The sequence below is a fragment of the Schistocerca nitens genome, chromosome 2 (genome assembly GCF_023898315.1).
Source record: "Schistocerca nitens isolate TAMUIC-IGC-003100 chromosome 2, iqSchNite1.1, whole genome shotgun sequence".
Lineage (NCBI taxonomy): Eukaryota > Metazoa > Arthropoda > Insecta > Orthoptera > Acrididae > Schistocerca > Schistocerca nitens.
This window is the reverse complement of record NC_064615.1, coordinates 100566994-100572993: the sequence shown is the minus strand read 5'-3', so window position 1 is coordinate 100572993 and position 6000 is coordinate 100566994.

The following is a 6000-nucleotide window of genomic DNA, read 5'->3' as shown; positions in this document are numbered from 1 at the left end:
CACGCATACTATAGTAAGAGATCCTCATTTATACTGACAGATATAGAATAGTAATAGATAGATAGTAGCACTGAAAGCAGAAAATCGGAAACAAGGCTACTAACAGCTGGGGACCTGGGTTTGCCAGACCCATAATACCCACAGATCGGATATTCCCCTGAGTTTTGCATTAATTCAACACAGATCTTGCTTCCCTCAGGAGCGACTCTTTTCAGTTGACACAAAAAAAAACATAAACAGCATTTGACTCGTTCACAAAGAAACCTTTTATCTTCACGTTTGAATCAAACTAAATCCTAATTGCACAAAGAAAGAAAAAAAATTAAAACATCACTTCAATCAATCACATAGAAACATCTTTATCATTATTTTTACCAACATATTATTCAAATTGCATTTATCATAAATGTAAACTAATCAATTGTTTCTCTTCACCGTCCTCTCTACTCCTCACTGCCCTTTCTACTCAATGTATGGTTTTACGTTTGACACATGATGTAGCCCTTTTGATTTCTTCGATCGAAGAGTTTCCACTTCTATGGCGTTTTCATGGGGAATCTTCCTTATCCGATACGGGCCGTTAAAGAGATTAAAAAATTTCTTGCAGACACCTGACCGTTTGTTAGACAGCTTGTGTGATCTGATAAGAACTTTTTGTCCTACATGAAACACTGTTTTTCTCACGTGTTTCTTATACGCCTTGACTCTGGCTTCTGCTGCACGCTTGATGTTGCGTAAAGCTAAGTCAACAATTGCGTTCCGGCGTAGTCTCGGCTCTAATGGCCAAGGCACCACCTCTTTGATTTTGCTTGGGGGCTCCTTGTTTTTTTAGCACAGTGATTGGCGGAAGCTTTGTTGACGTATTAGGCAACTCATTAATTATGTTCTGAAATCCTTTTAGGTGTATGTCCCACGATCGGTGATCACGACTGCAGTATAACCTACATAATTTTCCTAATTCACGCATAATACGCTCACTGGGGTTCGAGCTGGGGTGAAAGAGAGAGATATATATAGGTTTAATTCTTCTTCTTCGAAGCATCCGCTGCCAGTATTGAGATCTAAATTGTGGTCCATTATCCGAGATAACCCTTTTCACGCTCCCAACTTCATGCAGAAACTGCTTTGCAAATGCAGTTGCCACTGCCCTTCCTGTGGCTCGCTTCAACGGAGTCAGACACACAAACTTGGAGGTTAGCTCCACCGCTACGAAAACATATGCAAAACCTGCTTTAGATCGTATTAGTGGCCCAAATAGATCCACGGCCGCGAGGTCACAAAGTTTGCTTGGTATTATCGGGTGCAATGATGCAGCATAAGTCACTGTGGCCGCCTTTGCTCGCTGACAAGGTCCGCACACTCTAAGTACACCACGAATACGCCGTAGCATGTTATTAAAATAGCATGTCTCTTTCAGTTTTTCACAACATTTCTGTGCTCCGAAGTGACCATAACTCAAGTGTATGTACCATATAATTTTGTTTACGAGTTCCTCCGGAATCACCAACACCCATCTGGAGTCGTCCGGGGCTCGTTTCTTGAATAATATTCTATTGCGCACTAAGTAGTACTGGCGTATTCCTACATTCTCCTTGTCCTCCCACTTCTTCTTTATATCTTTCAATACTGCGTCCTTATCCTGTTCGTCCGCTATACTCCCTAAAGAGGTGGTAACAAAATTCTCGAACGCTACATTCTGTAAGTATAGGATGCTAAAATTATTTTCACCGAGTTCCCTTTCTTCTGTGTGAACCAAACCTATAGGAATGCGCGATAAAGCGTCAGCAATTACATTTTTCTGTCCAGGAATATATTCTACAGTGAAGTTATATTCCTGTAGGTATAGTGCCCAGCGTCCTAGTCTCCCATGCGTGATTTTTGTGCTCATAAGAAATTTGAGTGCACGATGGTCAGTGTACACCTTGGTGGTCCTCCCAAATAAAAAATACCTAAATTTTGAGAATGCCCAATCTATCGCGAGTGCTTCGAGTTCCGTCACAGAATAATTTTTTTCACATCGAGAGAGCACCCTGCTCCCAAACGAGATTGTTTTCCAAGTTGTAATATCATCATTTCCTTCCGTTTGAAACAGTACCGCACCTAATCCTGACAAGGAACTGTCCGTCATTAAACAGAATTCTTGTGTCAGGTCGGGATGCACGAGGATGGGAGCCTCTACCAATGCCTTTTTCAATTTATAAAATTCATCCTGTGCCTCTTGATCCCAGACCCACAAAGCGTTCTTCCCTGTTAGTCCACATAGATGGGGTGTACCAAGTACACTAAAATTTATAAATCGCTTATAAAAATTACACAGGCCTAAGAATGCTCGCAACTGTTTTTTATTTGTCGGCATTGCACACTCCGCTATCGCCGCAATTTTCTCCGGGTCAGGTTGTATTCCATTTGCTGAGACAATATGGCCTAAGAATTTTATGTTCTCTCGTCCGAACTGTGACTTATCTAAGTTGACTGTTACACCTGCCTTCTCAAAAACATCCAGTAGTCTGTTGAGAACGTCATTATGGTCCTCCCACGACTTTTCCGCAATTAATATGTCATCCACGTAAATTGTCACTCGCTGTTTCAAATCATCAGGTAAAATGCTATTTAATCCCCTTATAAAAGCAGCTGATAAGACGTTTAGTCCGAACGGGAGACGCCGGAATTGGAAACAATTTCCGTAACACAGGAACGCTGTATATAATCTGCAAGATGGGTGTAGCACAATTTGCTAAAAACTCGAACGGAGGTCGACAGATGATGGTACCTTTACCCCGTGGAAACGTTGTAAGAGTTCCTCAAGGCTCTCAGGCCTGTCCGTTTCCGACATAATAATTGTGTTTATCTGTCTCGAGTCTAGCACCAAACGAACTGAGTTGTCGCGTTTTGGCACGACAAGTAAGGGTGAGTTGTACGAGCTTACTGCCCGCTGAATTATTCCTTGTTCTAACATCTTGTTTATTTCCTTCTCCACCTGGGCTTTATACGCCACGGGAATAGGGTATGGTCTAACAGAAAACTTCTGATGGTCACGTACTCTGAATTGGTACGTAAAACCCTTAATCGCCCCCGGAGTCTCAGAAAATACCCGTTCATGATTCCTAAGTAGGCAATACAATTTCTCCTTTTCCCTGTCCGTGGTTCTGACACCCGCGATGCTCTTTCTCAGTGCATCAGCAAAAGCAACATCTTTCCCCTGCTCACCAGACGTAGAGCACGACTCACTTACATAGTTCACGAGTAGTTCCAGTCTGGGTTGCGACTCGGTTTGAGCTTTAAATTTTAGGCAACTAATTTCTGACTCGGCACGTAATATGCATTCATCAAATACTAAATTAATTGGCTGATCCCCAACTTGAACTGCCATTACTCCTCCACCCATGTCAATTACTGCATGGTGGGCATTCATGAAGTCATTTCCTAAAATCATTGCCACATTCAGCATTGGGAGCACAAAGAAGTTGTACTCAAACTCTCTTCCCTGGCAGGTAAAATTAAGCCGAGTTTGCCTTCGGATTTCTATGCTCTTACCGTAGATTGCGCCCTTCACCTTTATTCCTCGCACTTGAAAAACGGGCCAAGTCCCATTCCCTTCTCATTTTTGAAATGCTGCCTCGCTCACTATCGAGAAAGGGCTTCCAGTGTCAATGACACACTTAAAACATATTTCGTTTACTGCAACTGTCACGACCGGATTTATTCCCGAAATTTTAGCACTCGTAGTTTCTTGCAACAAATCCTCTCTAATATCTTCCCTCTCTATATACCGTATGCACTCCTTTGCCATGTCGTTCATTGGTTCCGATTGGGCACCTTCTGCGCTGATCGTTTGTCATTGCCGGTTTTGTTCATTTCCATTTGCTGGATTATGTCTAGGGTTAGCTGGCCGAATTTCAACATCATGAGGTGCTCCGCCTATAGTCCTATTCCCAACGTGTTCACCGTAGTATCGATTCTGGTTGCCGTAACTGTTCCGTTCACGATTCTGTCCACGTCCTCGATCATTTCCGCTGGTCCACCTGTGTTCGCGACTGTTACCCCAGTTTCTCTACGGTCGGTCCCGATTATTGTTCTGTTCGCGTCGCGACGACCAGTCACGCCATTGATTAGCACTACGGCCACGACTGCGATCGCGCTGCTGGGCCCCGTAATAACTTTGTGCCTGATTCGGAGGGCATTCTGCTGTATTATATTCCAACTCTTGGAGAAGTGTCTTAAACGTTTCCACGTCCTCTTTGCATCGTCCCGCAAGAATGACGTGCCGCAAGTGCATCGGCAATTTGGTGATGCATATCCTAATTAGTTCCGCAGGCCCGTATGGGTCGTATAAAAATTGATTTGCCTGCAGCATGTGGTCGAATAGGCGTGCAGGGCTGCCGAAACCAGACTGGTTCAAATTTGGCAGCATAATTATGCCATGTTTGACCCTATCTTGTGCCGCTTCCGACCAATAGGCGGACAGAAAGGCTTGTCGAAACTCCCGAGTGGAGTTGCAGTGACGCGCTGCCGACCTCATGCGAATCACCGGTTCGCCTTCCAAATAGCCACACATATATTCTATCTTATGTGAACTTGCCCAGTCGGGGGGAAGACAAAACTCAAATTGCTCGAGCCATGCACGTGGATGTATTCCTTTTTGCGAATTTCGAAATATCTCAAACTTTCTTACCGTAAGGAAATGTTTGAAATCAAATCCCCGCATTTCCTCCTGGCGAGGCCCTTGAATGTTTCTATTTTTCTCATGTCTGCCCCTCAATTTACATTCTTCCCTGTCGTCAAAATCTCCCTCGTGGCCGGAGTCCCTCTCTGCACTGTTAGTACGGCTATTTTTAGTGCTATTGGCGAGTTCGGAATCACACGCCATGCGGTTTTCCAGATGCGCCACGCGTTCTTGTAATTCGCCTGTTACAGCTTTGTGCTGCCTGTTCATTTCGAACTGCCCCTTCTGAAATCTAAGAAGCGAACGCACTTCTTCGGTCTCTGCGGCCGCTACCGGTGTAGTATTGTTCTCGCTTTCCGTCAGCTTCATCGTGCCTACAATGTCCGCTAATGCCGCAATCTTATCATGTATTTGTCTCTTGTCCTCCGCCCCAGTCTGCTCCAATTGTTCTACTTGCTGTTCCAACGCGTGGATCGCTAAACTGTTGTCCGCTATTGTGTTGCTAACGGACGTGGGACAATGCGTTTCCGCCTCTTGGACCCTCGAGAGTACCTGCTGGTGTTCTCTTTGGCGTTCTTCTCTCAGCGCTTGGAAATTCCTAAGTAGCTGTTCTTCGCTCTCTTTCGATTCTGCATCGCGACTCCGCTTGCCCTGTTCTAAGGCTTGCAAACGATCATCGATTTGTTCAAATGTACGGCCTAATTCTTTCATAATATCACTTTTTATTTCACTTGCCAGATTGTTTATTCTTTGTGAGATATCATCGGACACTCTCTGCATCGACTTGTCAACTTTATTTGTCTGCTGGATTAATTTTTCGTCTATTTGTTCGCCTAGCTCACGGATCGATTTTTCAGATTTCTGCGTCATTTGTTCGCCTAGCTCGCGGATCGATTTCTCAGATTTTTGCGTCATTTGTTCGCCTAGCTCGCGGATCGATTTTTCAGATTTCTGCGTCATTTGTTCGCCTAGCTCGCGGATCGATTTCTCAGATTTTTGCGTCATTTGTTCGCCTAGCTCGCGGACAGATTTTTCAGATTTCTGCGTCATTTGTTCGCCTAGCTCTCAGATAGATTTTGCGGATGATTCTTTTTGTTCTCGGAACGATTTTTCTGATTTCTCTGCGTTTTCTTTATTTTGTTGCAATAAGGCTTTCATGAGTTCTGCCAAATCAATTTGGTTAGTTGGAGGCAAATTAATTTCTGGCTCTGATGTGAGGCCGTTGGTGCTGTTTTGCATTTCGTCTGAAGTATTTCCCATTGTATTTTCGGAACTGTCCGACGCATTAACATTCGAAATCAAATGATCCCCTTGGAACATGTTGCTTAAGTTGTCGT